Raw genomic sequence first — 21,843 nt, forward strand, 5'->3', positions numbered from 1 at the left:
GGAGAAGGCAACAGCTACCCACAACATTAGTTTGGATCTTTTTATATATTTATGTGAAGATATAGAATAAAGACCGAATGATGAAGCCTGTGTGTTTCGAGAAGGAAGTGTTCTTATAAATTAATGTATGTTGAATATATACGCAATGATTTAGGCTAAAAATAGAGCAAACATTTCTTTAATTACAAACTTTTGATTTAGTTTTTACTTGCTTAAAAAAATAATTAAGTTCTTTAATTGTGATTTACCTATGTCTTCAAACATAGAGTATTTTTGGGGATCCATGCTCTCTCACAACTATAACATTAAATTTGGGAGTTTGGGTATTATTATTATTATTATTATTATTATTATTATTATTATATATGATTGAATGAAGGGTACGTATCATCTTCTTCTTGTAGCAGGGATGCATGGCGCAGAGAGATGGAATATATACATAAGCTGTGTACAGCCTATGAAAGATTCGCCAACCAGTTGAGTAGTTGCAGGTATATTATTAATAGAGCCTACAAAATACGCACACAAATGTACCTATATCATTAAAATATGTACAATTTTTTTTTTAAGATTCATTTAGTTGGATTGAAATTTAAAATTAAAATTTTATAATTAAAAAATGACTCAAATATTATTAATTAAAATTTATTACTTATATCTATTAAATATTAATTTAAAAACTTAGAAGGTTGTCACACTTTATATATTACAAAAAATTTACTTAATTTTAATTTATTATAAATTAAAAATATAAATATATAAATCTTATAAATAAATTTCAGGGTATATATTACATTTTAATGGTAATCCTAGGGTACGCGTCCTGCTACAGTATCACGAAAATGTAGGCCTTTAACTTGCGGATGGAGGCACATGGTATGGGTTACCATATTCCTTTTTAATTATCAATAATATATAAAAATAAATTGTCTGCTTATTTTGGAGAAACCATGGAATTTTTGCTGTGGTTTTCCGTTTAATGTTAGGAAATTAATATTATTAATTATCGAAGATCCAAGAAAGAGGGTGATAGTTCTAATTCGTAGCCAAAGTGTGGTATATGGGATGCATGGGTCACATGGGATTGAGAGATCTTCTACATCAAATAATGAATGTTGTTTCTGTCAACTAATATTCCAAATTATAATCATGTGGCTGTTAATCGTTATATATATATATATATATGCTACTAACTGTAACTGAGCATTCCTTCCCTTTGTTTCAAACACATGCTACCTCATCATTATATATATTGATTTAAGTTCACATGAACGAATTCTCTTTCATTGTTGGAATCTAAATCTGGGATGCTATGCAGGAAAGCAAAACTTGGAGAATGATAGGTCAGTGTATTACCCAATTTCAAGTGTCTATTAAATCATTGTATTGTTCAGTGATTTTATATTAAAATCATCTTCAAAATTATAAAATTACGAATATGATTTTAATAAAGACCAAATGAAAGGCTCAGGCTCATTGTCACCTTAATTCAAGGCTCTGGACAAGGTATGGTTAACGCCTAGCTAACAGCCAAAACGTACAAATCCACTGGGTCAAACCAAGTTTCTTTCTCAACTCATCTTCATCAGCTGAACTTGTATATAGAGATCGCTCAATGCCAGCCACTTTAGAAGACCCTTTTTTTATCTTTTGATTTGATTTTCTGTTGTCGTATTTTGGATTGAGTAACTCTCCCAAGTGACAAAGCTTGCTGAGGAGAGATAAACTTGGTTATGAGACGTGCTTATGCTTGAAATGCTTGAAGCCATTGTTGAAACCGCTGGGTGGTAATGCGAGAAGATTACGGTCACTTAAATTACTGTCTGAGGCATGCGGCTGCTTTTTCTGCATGGCAAATCAAAATTACGAAGAGAGATTTAACATGTGCAAGCATCGTTGCACATAATAAATTAAGTCCACAGAATACCCAAAAAAAAGGCGTATTTGCTCTAAAATGAAAAAAAAAAAAAAGCATAGCTTACCGCAGTGGAAACAGAAACTGAGCCACCTCCTGCATCATTTTCCAATAGATTCCAGCATTTGACATTCTTCTGAAGAAATACTTCAACCTTACCAAAGCTGCAAAAGATATCCAAACAATAAAGGTAAACAAACAGAGAACAAATGATTTTATGGTAAGCTATACTTCAACGTTGCCAAAGCTGCAAAAGATATCCAAACAATGAAGGTAAACAAACTGAGAATACATGATTCTGCGGTAGCTCAGATGGCAGTGGAAAGTATAGCACACCAGCCATGGATTCGGCTGATCCGAAACACAGAGAATGTGACCAAGAGTTTCACAAATGCAGCAGCCTTTTGCACGTCATGCTGTCCGTCTTCACATAACATAATCTTAAAAGCTTCTGCCAATACTTCACCCTCATCTCTGCCAAAACACATTTTAACTCAAATGAAAAATTCAAGATTAAGAACATCCGCAGTTCCATAAGAAGCATGGGTAGTGCAAACCTTCCAGGTCTGTACTCAAGTATAAGATTGTACAGCAGAACAAGGAAGCCCTGTAAATCAACAATATTAAGGGCATCTAGATCGCTCCTCATAACTTTAAAGGCAACGATGCAGCATTGGAGGCCTGTTGGAGTTGCTATAACAACCAGCAAGCTTTTTCAGATAATTCATAAGATCTCCAATGTAATCTAGATATATTAGATGAGATAACTTTCCCAATCCATTCAGACAAGAAGCAAGCGGAGGTTGGGCCACAGGTGCATTGGCAACTAAATCATTATTTGATTGAGGACTGGAATGATGACATAAAACAGGGAAGTGAAATTGATGAGAAAGTAAACAATTCTTCTGTAAATAAATTTCTAACCGAAAGAATGGTGAATAAAGGATTTCTCTATTAGATGCATATTCCATTGTCAGATTTCTCCTGGATTGTCCTCTCTTAAATTTTTATCACAAGGAAGAGACATCCTACCGGCTTTTGCATGAGAAAGAAGGGCACAGGTTTTGCTGAAGCAGTAATTCTATTTCTTTAAAGCTTAGGTCTATGAATTCTTTTTGGAAAGAGCACACAAGTTATCATGTCAAGTAGAATAAGAAGTTTTTTTTTTTGGTTCGAAAGAAGTAGAACAAGAAGTGAAGAAAACATTGCAATACTATGGGCAACATGAAGTATTGGGAGGAGAGTGGAAATACAGTTGTTGGAGCTTCTACGACTCCAGTCACAACACCGTTCTGAAGGGATTTGGACTGGTACAATGGAGCATGAGGTGCTTACGTGCAGAATGCAGGGGAACATATTGCATGCTGACATTGATGACCGAATTGTTCCTCATCTCCACGATTCTGGATTTATTGGAATTTCTAGATTAGGATTTTTTCCCCTTGACTGGCACCTTATTAGTGCCTTTGTAGAGCGATGATGACCGGAAACTCATACATTTATGATGCCAATTGGGGAGTGCACAATCAGTCTTCAATATGTTGGCATTATCACCGGATTGCCAATACATGGTTCTGCAGTAACTGGAATGTAATGAGCCGAATGGCCAGAAGTTTGTGAGCTCTTGTTGGGAGCTAGACCACCTTCAGAAATGATTCGAGGACATACATTAAAATTATCATGGCTAACTGATGAGTTTGGAGCTATTCGACATGAAGCTGATGATTTAATAGTGTTATGGCATGCAAGATCATTCATATTACGACTCATCGGTTCGATATTTCCTGACAAGACAAACTCTTGTGTGAACTTGATGTTCCTACCCCTATTAGAAGACTTGAGGCAAGCTGCGACATACAGTTGGGGTGGAGCTTGCTTAGCCTTCCTTTATCGTGAGCTTTGTCGTGTTGCAGTTACTGAAGCAAAGGAGATTTCAGGACCCTTGTTCATATTGCAAATCTGGGCTTGAGAATCAATAAGAGATCCATCAGCCCCTCATGATGCACCCCTAGGTGCTAGGTATGTAACTAAATTTATATTTTTTTTCCATTAAACAATCAAAAAATTGATTTTTATTGCATTATATTTTAAATTTTCTTATCAACTAACAGGTGGAGTAGAGCTCGACAAATCACTGAAGTTACAACCCATGTACTACAACAAATTCGATACAATCTTGATCGAATGCGACCTGAAGATTTAAATCAAAATTCTCAAAATCTGACTTAAAATAGTGTTATATTTTTTTTCCTATATTAATCACTTTATGTTTTGCAAATTTAATATTTCATGTTTTGCTCATTTTCACTTGCAGATTACATAGGAACCATATAATGAGGAATTGTTGGATGAGCTGCCCGACATATGCATATAGGGTCGTCCCATATGGAAGGCAGTGGTGCCATTAATTTGCTTCCATATTATTGAATGACACCAGCCTGATAGAGTGATGAGGCAGTTTGGTTTGGCACAACCTATTCCACGATGACCGATGCAAACAGATGAGTTACATGAGATTACTCTACGATTTAGTGAGAGTAATTGGGCGCACCACCATGCGACCTACATTAATCGTTGGAATAGGCGAGAATATTACATTGTTCAAGGGCAAGAAATGGCACAACCACTCCACCATCATTCTGAATATATGGAGTGGTATCGTCGAGTTGTAAGACGTTGGATCTCAATAAGTGAAGCTGCCATTGGTTGTGTGGTAATCATTTACAATACATATTTTTTCATTATTAAATACTTAGTAATAATAATTTTTAATTACAGTGTTTAACACAAACTGTAACATAATACATGGACTTCATATTTTTACAGGAGGATGCAAGTGAGGATTGTTTGCTAAAATTACAGAACCCATCAATAGAAAATGTGGCTAAAGTTAAACGTAAATTAAGAAAAATGATGATTGCTCTAGAGGAAGAAAGTCGGCTTTGCCAAATGCCACCTCCTCAATCCGTACCTCAAGCAACAACCTTTAATAATGAATTAGAAGAGGACCAACCCATCAACCAGCCTGAGCCCTCACATAGAGCAGCACGGCGCCGATCACGTCCTGTTCGAAGTCATCAACATCCAGTGCGTCCAGCCTCTCCTCCCGATGATGCTTTGCCCCCACCTGTCGCATTCCACCCTTACTGCATCACATCAGCGCCTGATCATTCTGATCCTATTCCCTCGGCTCCTGCACTATCTGACCCTGCTCATTACACTGGTTGGATGGCTATCCCATCAATGCCTGGCCCATCAGCACCATGGATGTCATATCAAACTCAAATGCAAAACAGAAGCACATTCGACTTTACTGAGAGTCAACAGCCGCAAACACCATTCGGCGGCTTATTTTCTCCATTTGGCAGACCATCAAGCATTGGGCCATCACAGTATATGTCAGGTCAATTTAGTGGATATGGGTCAGAACAATATTTTGCACCATATCATTCTGGTGCCTTAGGCCATATTCCATCTGCTGCGGGTCTATTTGGATACCATGAACAAAGTGCTGTGCATTATACTGCAGGGGGGGAATCATCGGGACAACATCAAGGGCAAGCTAGCCAACCCAAAGATGCACAAGGTCATCCAGCAGAACATCAAGAAGGGGGAGAACATTGAGTTCTTCGACCGAAACGACATATACGAAGACCTGGTTGTGGCACATGACTGATTTAAATATTTGTTATCATTTATATATTAATTATGAAAACTTCTCTCGAGTTATTTCTCGCTTTAAGTCAATTGCTACAATATGTTAGTGACAATTTTTATATTTTTTGAACAATTAAATTTCCTACAAATTTTTAATAACTTAATTTGGCACTAACTGAAAATCAATTACAGTATTTAAATTTTATATTGTTATACATGCTAACACATAATAAATAATAATTTCATTTCTTTTAAAATTTAAATTTATTAATTGCTATTAACAAAATAAATTATTCTAATTATAATAAGAATAAAATTTAATATTAAAGCAACGAATTTTACTTAATTTCTTATAAATTTCAATTTTAATTTTTTTAACTTGTATTAATTATTACAAATTTTTATATGAGTATGGCCTCAGGATGCTAAATACTTTCCATTCAATTGTACAACATTTAATTTATTTAAATCTATAAAATTAATTATTCTTTTAATAATTACAATTTAAATTTTTATTCAAAAAATTTAGTTCAAATAATATTTTTATTTTATAAAACTCACATATTTTTTTAAAAAATTATAGTATATATTTTTTTATTTTTTCACATAAAATTTCTAGTAATTTGAAATTACACAACACCCTTTTACATTTAACATTTAATTTCCTTAAATATATAAAAATAATTATTTACACTTTAATAAAAATTATACTACATATTTTTTGTTAATTTAATACAATTACAATTTTACAATTTAATATTTTAAATTTATAAAACTATTATATTTAAAAAAAAAGTTATTTTTTTTTGACAAAAATGCTTTGTGAAAATCGCTACTCATAGCAGCGTTTTCACACTTTAATATTTTAAATTTATAAAACTATTATATTTAAAAAAAAAAAGTTTTTTTTTTGGCAAAAATGCTTTGTGAAAATCGCTACTCATAGTAGCATTTTGGTAGAAAACTGTGTCAAAACACTATTGTCAGTGGCGTTTTGGTAGAAATGCTGGCGTGACTAGTGTTTTGAATCAAAACGCTATTATTAGTAGTATTTTTATACTAAAATACTATTATTAGTCGCGTTTTTATACTAAAACACTATTTTATTTTGGAACGCTATTTTTAATAGCGTTTTGGACATTAAAACGCTATTAATAATAGCATTTTTACACTCTGACCTTTCCTCACCCATATCTGGTAAATTTTACACATCACACCCATTTTTAGTAATTTTAGTTTCCAATTCACCCTTGCACGGTCAATTTCCCCTATGCAGGAAAGCAAAACTTGGAAAATGATAGGTCAGTGTATTACCCAATTTCAAGTGTCTATTAAATCATTGTATTGTTCAGTGATTTTATATTAAAATCATCTTCAAAATTATAAAATTACGAATATGATTTTAATTAAGACCAAATGAAAGGCTCAGGCTCATTGTCGCCTGAATTCAAGGCTCTGGACAAGGTATGGTTAACGCCTAGCTAACAGCCAAAACGTACAAATCCACTGGGTCAAACCAAGTTTCTTTCTCAACTCATCTTCATCAACTGAACTTGTATATAGAGATCGCTCAATGCCAGCCACTTTAGAAGACCCTTTTTTTCTCTTTTGATTTGATTTTCTGTTGTCGTATTTTGGATTGAGTAACTCTCCCAAGTGACAAAGCTTGCTGAGGAGAGATAAACTTGGTTATGAGGCGTGCTTATGCTTGAAATGCTTGAAGCCATTGTTGAAACCGCTGGGTGGTAATGCGAGAAGATTACGGTCACTTAAATTACGGTCTGAGGCATGCGGCTGCTTTTTCTGCATGGCAAATCAAAATTACGAAGAGAGATTTAACATGTGCTAGCATCGTTGCACATAATAAATTAAGTCCATAGAATACCCAAAAAAAGGCGTATTTGCTCTAAAATGGAAAAAAAAAGCATAGCTTACCGCAGTGGAAACAGAAACTGAGCCACCTCCTGCATCATTTTCCAATAGATTCCAGCATTTGACATTCTTCTCTTCTGAAGAAATACTTCAACCTTACCAAAGCTGCAAAAGATATCCAAACAATAAAGGTAAACAAATAGAGAACAAATGATTTTATGGTAAGCTATACTTCAACGTTGCCAAAGCTGCAAAAGATATCCAAACAATGAAGGTAAACAAACTGAGAATACATGATTCTGCGGTAGCTCAGATGGCGGTGGAAAGTATAGCACACCAGCTGTGGAGTCGGCTGATCCGAAACACAGAGAATGTGACCAAGAGTTTCACAAATGCAGCAGCCTTTCGCACGTCATGCTGTCCGTCTTCACATAACATAATCTTAAAAGCTGCTGCCAATACTTCACCCTCATCTCTGCCAAAACACATTTTAACTCAAATGAAAAATTCAAGATTAAGAACATCCGCAGTTCCATAAGAAGCATGGGTGGTGCAAACCTTCCAGGTCTGTACTCAAATATAAGATTGTACAGCAGAACAAGGAAGCCCTGTAAATCAACAATATCAAGGGCATCTAGATCGCTCCTCATAACTTTAAAGGCAACGATGCAGCATTGGAGGCCTGTTGGAGTTGCTATAACAACCAGCAAGCTTTTTCAGATAATTCATAAGATCTCCAATGTAATCTAGATATATTAGATGAGATAACTTTCCCAATCCATTCAGACAAGAAGCAAGCGGAGGTTGGGCCACAGGTGCATTGGCAACTAAATCATTATTTGATTGAGGACTGGAATGATAACATAAAACAGGGAAGTGAAATTGATGAGAAAGTAAACAATTCTTCTGTAAATGAATTTCTAACCGAAAGAATGGTGAATAAAGGATTTCTCAATTAGATACATATTCCATTGTCAGATTTCTCCTGGATTGTCCTCTCTTAAATTTTCATCACAAGGAAGAGACATCCTACCGGCTTTTGCATGAGAAAGAAGGGCACAGGTTTTGCTGAAGCAGTAATTCTATTTCTTTAAAGCTTAGGTCTATGAATTCTTTTTGGAAAGAGCACACAAGTTATCATGTCAAGTAGAATAAGAAGTTTTTTTTTTGGTTCGAAAGAAGTAGAACAAGAAGTGAAGAAAACATTGCAATACTATGGGCAACATGAAGTATTGGGAGGAGAGTGTAAATACAGTTGTTGGACTTGTTATGACTATATCACAACCTAGAAAAATATTAAGTGAACATTGCAAGTAAAACAAACTTAGTCATCCTTCTAAATAAGACTCGTAAATTATAATGGCATATACATTTAAAGCCTTTTGATTTGATTTATAAAAGCATAATTTTAAAATAGGATTCAGAGCAATACTAAATTTGATACTAATCTTAGAAAACAAGACTGTACAGAAACTCCAATCAAACAATGCCAGCACTGCTGCTTGTACGAAACAAACATAAGAAGACGTCCGATGGAGACACTGGGAGAAGCAACAGTCTAGCCGGAAACGGGGGCTTAGGTTCTTGGAGTGCTTTATAAGTTGGTTATAACCGAGAGGGAGAGAGTTCTCGCGCTTCGGTGTTGTAACATGGACCTACCTCGCCTAGAGCCCAATTTCCTTTTCATTTTGGTTTTCTTGGAGGCCCATTTTTCTAACTACTAAAGCCCAGTTTTACAAGGTAACATAAAAAAATTTCCTTAAAAATAAAAATAAACAACTTTTTTTTTATATAAATCATTAAATTTAATTAAAATTAAACTAAATTAAAATCAAAACCAATAATAAAATAAGATTAAAATTAAAATATATAATAAAATTGAATCGTGGATAATATCCTAGATACTAATTTATAAGTGGGACCGTTTGGTTCAGATGGTAGTGAGAATAATATGTGGCAGACAAATTGCAACTCCTACGGGACCTACTGCATATAAGTTTGATGCACACGTGCTTCTTCCATAAATTGAAGCCAAGGCATTTTGGACCATTTACCCAACACCCAGCAGCCACCTACTCTTCTACACCAATTTTTTCACTAGCTTTTTTTAGTGACTTTAATTTCAAGCGCACCATAAAAATGTTTGCTTCAACCAATCCCCCATTCCTAACCACCTTTTTCTTACATTAAAATTTCAATTAAATATTTTAATTTCATTATTCAATTTGTTTTTATAAATGTATTCAATTAAATTTTTAATTTTTCATTTAATTTGTTTTAATTCACTATTTTATGGTACGTTTACGTGTGAAATTGATGTACTAAGAGTCGCAGGAATGTGGCCACTCCCAAACATCACACGTGCGATGAAGGTACCCAGTAACCTCATGGGCTCGCCATTTAATTTGTTGGTGAAGTGGGGTTTTCCACCATTTTTTGTTGCTTAGATATCACATATGGACTGTAAATTTATTTTCTTTAGCATGCTTAACGAGAAAAGTAACTGATTGTTCTTCAATAATCTCATGAATATTTATAATAAAATAAAACCATATGGTATCCCTTTATTAATGGTATTTTAAGGTAACATTAGAGAATAATTCCCTTAGCTCATGTCCTTAAAGATCAAATTTGTAATTCACATTTAAATGAAAAAGGCAGAGCGCATGTTCATTAAGCGAGTCAACTGAATGGTTTAATTAGTTTGGTGAAAATCATTTAAGTTTCTAACCGCAAGGCTTTATTACCAAAGAAATTCATTATTATATATTGTGTTCACTTTTTATATGTTATGTAATTTAATTTTAATTATTATTTTTTTTTTTTTAAAAAAAAGGCTAAACCTATTTTATGTTTGTAATAAAGTGTTGCTTTCAAATTAATATGCACAATCTTAATGTCATTATAAAACAAATATCAATCTTGTTAAATCATAATTTAAATGAAAATGTAAAGGGTCGGGTGGGAATATGGTTGGAGCATTAATGAATCCATTTAATTAGTAGGATTTATATTTTTAATTTTTGGTTGTAATGTCACACCAATGCCTTTCATCTAGTATTGGATTGATTGTTCATAAGATTAAAAAATGTTTATATCGTAAGAATTTATATTATGAGGTATGGTAAAATATTTACGCTGGTTATCAACTATTGCAACATTTCTCCTTTATCTGGAGTTGGAACCGACTAAGTATAAACTACTTAGACGGAGTTATTGTTTATAAGATTATTAATTAATTGATTAATTATTAATAAAATAAAAAAAAATCAATGAATTTTAATTCAGTAGTATTGAAGTAGTCTCTAATATTATAAGATTTCAAATTTTAATTCTAATAAAAATTAATTGTATTCAAAAAAAAAAAAAAACCATTACAAGTTTCAATTTCAAGTTAAATGGTAGGTAAGCAACTTTAAAGACAAGATAATTCGCATTTAATGTAAGTTTGGTATGCAAATGAATTGCTCTTTAATAGGCCTTTATAGCTTCACGAAACAAACGATGAAAACACAAGTTTTGCAAAATTTAGGTAAATGCTCTTCTCAATTCATTAAAGGAAGGAACTGTTATAACAACTGAATTTTTTTGTTTAAATTAAGAAATCTTAAATTTAAATTTTGATTCCTTCCACAATTAATCTACCTTGCATGAAGAACAATAATTGCCTATGTTAAGATTTAAATAATGACCATGGTAACTAATCAATAATCTAAAATATCATGCAAGCACATTTAAGAATTGAAGCTCAAATATTGTTTCCCACATAAAGAAGCTATGAAGGAATGTGATGTATAACTAACACATGTGATGTATTACTATCAAAAAAAGAATGTGATGTAGATTTTTACGCAAGTAGTTGATTGGGTTATGTATACTGCTATGATGTCATGTGTATCATATTTGGATATGATGTTATCAATTTGAATTATAATTCGATTGAAAAAAAAAAAAACCAAATAAATATTGTAAATTTTATTTATTATATTTTAAAAAAGATTGGTATAGAAAACTCTAATATCATTTTAAGAAAATAGGTCGGGTCTAACTCATAAACTAAAAGCTAACTCATGATGAAGAAATGCCTAAAAGCATATAAGAGACATATTATCCATATCCCAAACAAATGTGGGATCTTAACATTATAGCATATTATAAGAAACTATTTGTATGCTTATTTGAATTAGGGTTGGAGGATGCAGAGAGATTATGACTTCTATTTTTTATTACAGGTAAACTTGTATTGTTTGTAAGTATAAGTTTTTTAGTTGAATCATATAAATTTTATACTTTAAATTTATGTGCCTATTTTAAAATATACTTTGAGAAATAATGCATACTTTATATAAAATAGATGAGGAAATAAGCATTAAAATTATATTGAAAGGTAGGTGGGCAACATTAAGATGATGATATAATTAAATTCTCATTGAATAAGAGTTAGGTATATTAATGAATTGGTATAGTAAATGGCCTTAATAGCTTCATGCAGCAACCATAAAGCTCATCATTTGACAAAACTATAGGTGAATGCAGTTTTCAAATATTTATAGGACACAACCATATTTTTTGTACATCACTATCCTTTTATGATCTACCAAATTGTCAGTGGAGAGATGGACACTAAACTAGGACATGCCTGCCCTGGTAAAGATGCCTAAATTTTTCAGCCCTTTAAGTTCTTGGATACAAGTCACAATCTTGTATTAAATGCCTTTCCTTTAATGGCCTTCACTCATATCCAAACTCTATGCTTCTTTATTTTTTTTTTCTTTTCAAAAGTGAAGTTCATCAATATTAATTTAAAAAAAATTAAAATTTTTTCATATAATTGATCACAAAAAATATGAGTAAATTTAATCCCTATATTGTTACTCTTTTCTCTGCTCTTTTTAAAATTGCTAGATTCTGTCAAGTATTTAAAGGCTGTTCCAATTTACTTATTTAATATGCCTCATTTAAACACCTTCATCTGAATATTCAAGGCCTTTGTCCAATATTACGACCTGAATTCTTTAAATGCTCATCTAATTTACGATGAAAATCATCAAATTATGAGGGGCACTAACCCTTAATCAACTAGGATCTTAATACAAGTATGAATTTTAAATGCAAAAATCATCATTCACAGAGTAGATGGAATATGAAGATAAATGGCAGCAATTAAGGTCTAAATAAAGATGCTTAAATTACCTATCTTCTATGGGGATAAAAGCCATTAAAAATAATAATAATTTATCTCTTCTTTGCTTACAATTTCTATTCTATAAGCACCTAAATTGCACCTATCATATACAAAATCACAAACATTAAATCTCTCTAATCTATCTCATATTGAAATGTTGAGATCGATGCGAGGCTTTTTCAACATTGGCACTGGAACAACAGAATTGCACCTGGGACACATTGGGTTGCTTTTCATTATCAAAACGTAAGATAAGCAAACTGGGCAGCCTGCTGCCACTGATGCGATTGCGGATACTGGTTTCTCTTCATATTCTTCTTCTGGAATCTCTCTAATCGAAGATGATGATGAAGAATAGGAAGGTGATAATTGTGATTTCCACAGCGATGATCGCTTTCTAATGGGTTCTTTCTCTGCTCTTTCAAGTGCAGACTTCACTTTATCTAGAGTGCACACACTTTTATATTTAGTTTATTATGATGATGAGACTAACTTCAGTTCCAAGTTACTTTCATCAAAAGATTCAGTGTGATCTTGGAAGGTGATTGCGGGATATTTAAATCTTGAAGCTTTGCCAATGTTTGATTGGTTTGTTGCCTGTGATCTGATGATGATGAAGGTGAAGAACTGCATCTTTGTAAATAAACCTTCCCGGACTGCAATCATCATTATAAATAAAGAAGGTTAGGGATTGTTTCAAATCACCAGAAACTACAGGGTTGAAGGAATTTAGAGGTAATGACTAATGATAGTAATGAATGAGTTGGTGGAATTTCTAGCTTCAGAGTATTGAGGAACACTATTAAATGAAGGGAAAAACCAATCCTCCTGCCATTAATTACTATTGATACTGTAAATGTACTTATTTTAAACTTCGTTTTCTTCTCCACAATCCTCTCCCCCCCACTCCACAAAAATAATCAACTCCTTCAAATAAATTTAGAAACTGCTTGGCTGCTGGAAAAGTAATTCAATTTTTATGAATTGAAAGAAATGTGAAGTAACCTATGAAAAGCTCTGCCTACTTGGCTTTTTTCCCTGAATACCAAAATTTGTCCCAAACCCCAATAGGATGAAAATCAATCGATTTGACTCTTTGATTTCCTTTCTTTCAGTTTCTTCAGCAACCAAACAGAGGATTAAACACAGCAAAGAATCGAATTATTAAGAAAATTAAATAGAAAACAATAAAAGAAAGAAATCTCCAAAGAAGAGGAAAAAAAATTCAAATTAAAAAAAATCTGCGAAAACTTCCTTTCTTCTTATTTTCTGGTGAAACAAGAAAATACCTTCAAGTCTAGGCGTTTTTCCCAGCCAGTAGGCACTTGCAAGTCGAGGTCCAATTCTTGGGACTCATCCTTTGAGGAAGCATCACCATAAACAGCAGCAGCACCACCACCACCACCAAGCAAATCCCTGGTAATCAGAGCCGTCGATTTTCCAGCAACAAGCTCGTTAGGAACCGTCCGATCATCCTTGTATCCAGTCAAAACCCTCAAGAGAGAGCTCACATCAGCCGCCATATACAACAGAGGAGAGGTCTTGATGCTTATTATCTTCCTAATTCTTCCGAGAGAGAAAACAAGATAGAATTTGTAGTAAATGGTGATCTATATATATAGAAGAGAGGCCGATGGTACGTTACAGAAATAACAAATAAATTTACATGTATGTAATTAATAATAATTATTAGTGGTTAAAAAGAAAATTTAAATTTCACGTAGGTATTGATTTCATTAACTAAAGACATTTATTGTATGCGGATGAAGTTGGGGAGGAGAATTCAAGGAAGGCACCCAAGTAAATGGCAGCATTTAATGCTTTCAAATGCCAGTGGACATTTTTGGCTGCTCATTTTCCACATTTAAACATGTCAATAGGGCTGAGCAGAATTCAATTCAAATTAAAAAATTAAATTGAATCGAGTTAATTTAGTTTAATCAATTTGATTTTAAAATTTAATCGGTTCAGTTTAATTTTAATTTATAAAAATTTTGATTATTTCTGTTCGGTTCGATTTTGAAGAGAAAAAAATTGATTAAACCGAACTGAACCAAATAGTAATTTATATAATCAAATCGAACCGAATCGATTTTTGAATTAATTTATTTTTATAGAAAATTTATGAATTATATTTAATTTTATATATATTAATTATTTAATTTCATTGATTAATGGTTATTAGGTTTAAACCAAAGTTAAAATTAGACCAAGTAACTTGAAAATCAAGTCTAAATTAAAAAATCAATTAAAAATCAAACCAATCGATTTAAACCGAATCGAACTAAAATAAAACGGTTCGGTTCGGTTCGATTTGATTTTTCATCAATTTCAATTCGGTTTGATTTCTAAAATTGACGTTTTAATTTTTATAATTTAATTCGATTCGATTCGGTTTGATTCAGTTTGAACCGATTGCTCACCCCTACATGTCACTGCCCATTCATTTTTAATAAACTTTACGCTACTCTTTAATTAATTAAATTAGTTAATATTGTTTAGAAAATGAATTGGGTATAATTCTATCCAAAAGTAATTTCTATCTTAAATTTATATGAAATTTCATATAAAGTTTATAAGTAAATATATTTAGAGATTATTCAATATTAAAGCAGGGTAAGCAAGTTTCATATTAAGAACCAATCAATCTTAAAACTTATATTTATATGCAAAAAATTTAAGAGTAGTTTTATGAATATATGCTTCAATAATTATAAAAATGAATTTAATAAAATTAGTTAGAGTATATATATATATATATAATTTAAATAATAGTATATAAATTTTAATATAAATATTTGAGTTAAAAATTATTAGAATATTTTTATATAAAATTAAATTTATAATAATTACATCTAAATAAATTAAATTTTATATAGAAATAAGTTTAATGGTAATTAAGTTAAATATTTATATTTAATATAAAAATTATTTTTTCTTTTTTTGTATTTAAGGTCAAAAACGTAATAAATACATACATGCATCTTTAAATATTGTTTAATTATTAGTAATTATATTTTTTAGGCAATTTAAGCAGCAATAATGTCAATAGATTACATACGTCCACTCAGAATGAATATTCACTATAGGTAGTGGTCGCCACGTACCGTTAAAGATCAGAATGCACTGACTTTTTTTTTTCACTTTCAGAAAAATAATTATAAATTTTTACATAGAAAGATAAAATCAACCTATTTAGGCTTACAACAGAGAACAGAAAAAAAAAATGTAAAAAAAAAAAATGTAAATTGGTGGAGGAAAACATAATTTTATATTATTTTATTGTTATCTTTATACTGCTGAATATCAAGATTTTAGGTAAAGGATCGAGCAGGCATTAAAGAGATACCACGAAGTTTTTTATGCAACAATAAATAGGGAGAAACCATTAAGATTATGATGATGGGTCGATGACGAACACATGAGCTTACAAACCCTAGAATATTTATATTTTAATATAGGTAATAAAAAAAATAATATATCTAATATAAGTTTATTTAACTCAAATTTATATGAAAATTAATCGAACAGTCGTTTAAATTATATATTTATATTAAAATATATATATATATAATTAATTAAAATATATATAAGAGATATATAAAATTAAATATAAAAATTTAATTTAATGATTAATAAATTTATTTTCATATTTAAGCTCTCTATAAACACATTTATTATATTTTTATTAATGATATTTTTAGAGATTATTATTCACATTAAGTGGTTTCCTTGATTATTATTGCAGGGCATTAAATTTTAAAATTTATGCATTTTACATTAAGTTTTTATAAATAATAATAATAAGACTTGCCTAGTGGCGATATATTTGGGCATAGGATGGTGTAATCATTTAATGGAGGACTATAAAAGTATTAGATGAGGCATTTAATGTCATTTAAGACTCTAAGCGACGAAGTCAAAGGCTGTAAAACATCATCTTCATCCATCCCCCACCCCCTCTTTTCTTTATTAATTAAAGTGATATGCTGATAATTATTGAAAATAAGAATACTACAACTTAATGAAAAAAAAAATATTATTATATTTATATGTTAATTAACTTTAGTGTTTTATATAATCACCCATTTTAAAAGATTGGTAGGTTCATCGGTTCCTTTAAAATTTCAAATTTTAATTGAGAGTATGCTTTTAATAGATTCTCATATTTGATATTTCTATTCATAATAATTTTTTAACAAAATTTAAAACATTGATATTTATTTACAAAAAAAAAATTAATAAATTCATATTTAAAAATGTTAAAAAGTTTTTTTATTCAATTAAAATAAAAATTAATAACTTATTTTTTTTAACTCCTTTTAAATAATAAAATAAATTTTAAAAAATTAAATTATAAGTGAAATATATTGAAAGTCTCATAAATTTAAATATTATGTCCGTTATGTTAACTCTTTAAATTTAAATGTAATACACCTTTCATTCATGCATGCTGAACCATTTGTGTTTACAACAAGTTTTAGATTTTATTTGAAATGAACTTTACCTATATAATTCACTGTAATCCATTTCAAATGAATTCTATCATTTTGCATTAAATAATTTAAAATGTAAAATTCAATTGAATTCTATATAATTCATATTTAATATAATTTTAAAATTAAAATTCATTTGCCTTCATTTTCTAAGCTATCTTCATATAATTAAAAAATAAAATTTTATACGAAATTAAAAAAGTCTTATATCTAATAAATTTATAATAATTAACAAATATATAAAATGATTAATGATGTAGTAATAAATATAAACTAAATTTCAATAACTTATAATATACGAGATTTATATAATAATATAAATAGTGTTATCACTCAGTGTATAATAAGTTTAAATATTAAAAAATTAAAAAAAATATATAAAACAGGTTATATACTTGTCCAAACATTTCAATAATAATTAGATAAAAAGTTAGTTTGTTGTTTATATATTTTTCTTAGCTAACAGAGTTTAATTGGGAAGAAGTTTTCTGATAAAAGCATCTTAGTTCAAAAAATTTTATTATATAAGTTTTATAGAATTCATTTTAAATTTCATTAATTTTGATAAAAATTTGTTTTAGTTATAATTAATTTTTAAAATTAATTCTTTTAAATCAAACACGCAAAATAGAAAATTTAATTAAATTTCATAAAATTTTATATCGTGTAATTAAACCAAACAAATTCTTAAATGTTAAATTTGATTATATAAGGATAAACTTATAATAAAAGCAGTTTAATTATGTAATTTTTTTTTTAAATCTCCTCTTAAAAAATAAAGAATCCAATTTTAACTAAAAAATAAAAGATCTCAACCAATCAATTATTGATTAGCTTTTTATTTTGTATTTTTTAAGAAATTCAAAGCTGGGCAGCTGGGAATAGGACCTCAGAGTTGGGCTATTAAAGAAGGTGGATCAGGTTAGGCTTCATGGAAAGCTGACAAGACTTGGCCGGGCCGAACTCTCAGTAAAAGGCAGCTGATTGCAACGTCCAACACACTCGATTTCTTTTTCATTTTCCTATATGGCCTGCCCCAACACTAAAAACTTTTTTATTAATTTTTTTTTTATGAATTATTAAGAAAATTTATTATTTAATTTTTATATTTTAATAAAATTAATTATTTAATCTCTATATTTTAAAAAATATATTATTTAATTTCTATATTTTACCTCTGTTAAATTATTTAGTGTATCTGTCAATTTTTTCGTTAGTCAATACTGATCAAATTACTATTTAATCCCTTTATTTTAGTGAAATTAATTAGTTAGTCCCTATATTTTGAAAAATCACATTAGTTAGTCCTTGTAATTTGACTACGTTAGCTATTTAGTCTTATAATTATTTTTTATACCAAAATTACTCTAATCATTTCCCTCTTATTTCTCTCTTATCTTTTCTCATTTCTATCCCTCCATATTGCTTCTCCTATACGCTCGCATCCTTCTCCCCCTCATTCTCTCTTTGTTTTCATCTATTTTTAAAAATAATGTAAATTATCTATATAAAAAAATTAATCGGTTTACTTAAATTTTTAAGTAACAAAGGAAAATTATTTATCAGTAGTGAACATATAAATATCATATCCAAGGAATTGAAAATTAAAAAAATATATATAAATTTAGATTTAGTCTCTATATAGTAAAATTTTTATTTTTATCTAATAATATATTTTTCAAAATACATTGATTAACTAATTAGATTCATTAAAATAAATAGATTAAGTAGTAGAGTTTTTGAAAATATATGGATTAACTAATTAGTTTTCTAAAAATAGAGGGATTAAATAGTAGTTCGAATAGCATAAATAATGAAAAATTTTATAAGAGACTAAATAATTTAACAAAAGCAAAATACAGAGATTAAATAATATATTTTTTAAAATATAAGGATCAAATAGTTAGTTTTATTAAAATATATGTATTAAATAATAATTTTTTCTTATTATTAAAGGAGAAAAAGAAATTTTATTATTATTATTTTTTTTTGCCGAATAGCAGGTTGATTCATTAAGAAATAGGGGCTTGAAGCCAAACTATAGAAAATATTATAAAGTGGTCCATGACCTAAAAAGGAACTAAACTACTTAACATCCTAAGCCCTTCAAATAAACCCTAGCATAACTGAATTTGTGCCCAAAATCATGTATCCAAAAGGATAAGAAGCATTCCATACCAGGACTTCCAATTGAGGGATATCAAGCATGTGACACTCCTCAACCGTCTACAGTGTAGCAGAGCAAGACATGTCACACAGTGTGCCGGAGCACCTTATCTTATCTTATTTCAATTTATAGTTCTTAATTTATTAATTAAAAGCCTCTAAGTGAAGTTTAAGTCATTTATGCCATTTATTGAAATTTTCTATTAATTTAGGATTCTGAAAATTTTACAGAAAATCCGGCAGAGTGCCGACTAAAAATTGAGAAAAAAGTTATTTAGAACCTGTTAAAAATACTCCTAATATATGCATTATCCATTCCTCCAATAAAACTCAACACAATCTCATCAAATCTCAATATTTCATCTCAAACTCATAATTTCATATATAAATAATTTCATGCTCAATTTTTGTAAATAAAATATAAAAATCTCATTAACTACATAATTTACAATTAATTAGAGGAGTTTACAATTTACATGGCAAAATAAAAATCTACGTACAAAATACAAAATATCTCATGAAACCTAGCAGTCCTACCAAAAACACTGCAGATGTGGTGACATTGTGTACTATGCAGATCTGGACGCTCACTCAGTTTGGGGTCTGTTGGGCTCTTTATTTGTCTCATCGGTACCTATGCGTGGCAAAAAAATAACACGCTAAACAATACAGCTTAGTCTGACAATCCCTAAAGCTGTTATCATAATCTTGATGTTATCATTCAACCCTTCTTCAAATCTTCTGTACCTCTCAGCCTCTGTAGGGACTATCTCCCTTCCATACCGACTCAGTTTGACAAACTCTCTCTCATACTTTGCCACTGATAGTTGTCTTTGTCTCAGACTAATAAATTCTCTTTTCCTCTCTTCCAGGTACACATTACTGATATACTTCTTTCTAAACTCTGTAAGAAAGAACTCCCATGTGATATAGTCTGGCTGTACCTCCCTGGATACTATGTCCCACCACTGATATGCATCATCCTGAAGTAAGGACACAGCACCATCTAGGCTTTGTTCTGGAGTGCAGTGAAGTTGTCTCAACACCCTTCCCATTTTATCTAACCAATTTTCGGCTGCCATGGGATCATGTTCATTCTTACCCAGGAAATCCATAGCCCCATATTTTCTTAACTTCTTCAAATGGGACTTTAGTGGTGACAGCAGAGGTTGTGGCTGTGGTTGTGGTGGTGGGATTGCCTTCATTATCTGCCTGTAGAATTCAGTCATTTGTTGAAATAAAGCAAATTGAGGCTATGCAGGTGCCTCTGGTACTGGTGGAGCAGGTTCTCCCCTGCCTTCAGCTTCAACCATGGGTGGAGCATGACTCTCCACCTCTTCCTCTACTGCTCTATGCAAAGTCGGGTCCATATCTTAACCAAAATAATAAAAAACAAACAGATCTGCATTAGTTTCACCTCAACTCTTACAAATGCAATGCATGGTATGGACTCTATCTAGACCCAGAAACGCCTAAATCGTGCTCTGATACTACTAAATGTAACACTCCTCACCCGTCTATAGTATAGCCGAGCAAGGCATGTCACCCAAAGGTGTCTTGGAGCACCTTATTTTATCTTATTTCAATTTCTAGTTCTTAATTTATTAATTAAAAGCCTCTAAGTGAAGTTTATGCCATTTATTGAAATTTTGAATTAATTTGGGATTCTGAAAATTTTACAGAAAATCTGACAGAGTACCGACTAAAAATTGGGAAAACAGTTCTTCAGAACCTGTTAAAAACACTTACAATATATGCATTATCCATTTCTCCAATAAAACTCAACACAATCTCATCAAATCTCAATATTTCATCTCAAACTCATAATTTCATATATAAATAATTTCATGCTTAATTTTTGTAAATAAAATATGAAAATCTCATTAATTACATAATTTACAATTAATTAGAGGAGTTTACAATTTACATGGCAAAATAAAAGTCCAAGTACAAAATACAAAATATCTCATGAAAGCTAGCAGTCCTACCCAAAACATTACAGATGTGGTGGCACTGTGCACTATGCAAATCTGGACGCTCACCTAGTTTGGGGTTTGCTGGGCTCTCTATCTGTCTCACCGATATCTACGCGTGGTAAAAAAACGATGCGCTAAATAATACAGCTTAGTGGTGCCAATATAAAATGAAAATAAACTAAAATAAATAAATGTACAAAAATTTCGTTGTTATTTCATGCAGAATGAATTTATGGTAATTATTCATAATATTATGAATTTTAATACTTTATGTATTCATTATTTGGTTATAATTTATTAAGACTTGTTCTGGTTACCCAAGTAACCTCTACTAGTGACTAGATTGGATAAATAGGTAAACTGGCATTGGGTACCAAGTACCTCGGACCGTCACACCATCAGTCACAAAGTGTCTACCAGGTGTGCAATAGAATGGCTAATAAGCCATATTACTCAACGGGCATAAAGCCAAGTGTGTCAAACATAGCAAAATGGCCATAGGCCATAATATCACAAAATGGTACAAAATGCAATAAATCATAAAATGGCATAAAGCCATATGCAGTACTGCTATCG

At 30.7% G+C, this 21,843-nt stretch overlaps 1 non-coding gene and 2 pseudogenes across 1 annotated transcript; all 3 read right to left on the bottom strand.

Annotated features, from left to right (window-relative positions):
• Nucleotides 1-1,643: 1,643 nt before the first annotated feature.
• Nucleotides 1,644-3,308, bottom strand: LOC131172238 (nucleolar complex-associated protein 3-like; annotated as a pseudogene).
• Nucleotides 3,309-7,101: 3,793 nt separating this feature from the next.
• Nucleotides 7,102-8,409, bottom strand: LOC131172239 (nucleolar complex-associated protein 3-like; annotated as a pseudogene).
• A 4,198-nt stretch (nt 8,410-12,607) lies between these two features.
• On the bottom strand, nt 12,608-14,251 carry LOC110643144 (uncharacterized). Its single transcript, XR_009142694.1, has 2 exons — nt 13,919-14,251; nt 12,608-13,285 (listed from the first exon to the last, which is right to left on the bottom strand). It is a non-coding gene; the product is annotated as an uncharacterized LOC110643144 (transcript).
• Nucleotides 14,252-21,843: the final 7,592 nt, after the last annotated feature.

Source organism: Hevea brasiliensis, chromosome 13, assembly GCF_030052815.1.
Source record: "Hevea brasiliensis isolate MT/VB/25A 57/8 chromosome 13, ASM3005281v1, whole genome shotgun sequence".
Classification (NCBI taxonomy): Eukaryota; Viridiplantae; Streptophyta; class Magnoliopsida; order Malpighiales; family Euphorbiaceae; genus Hevea; species Hevea brasiliensis.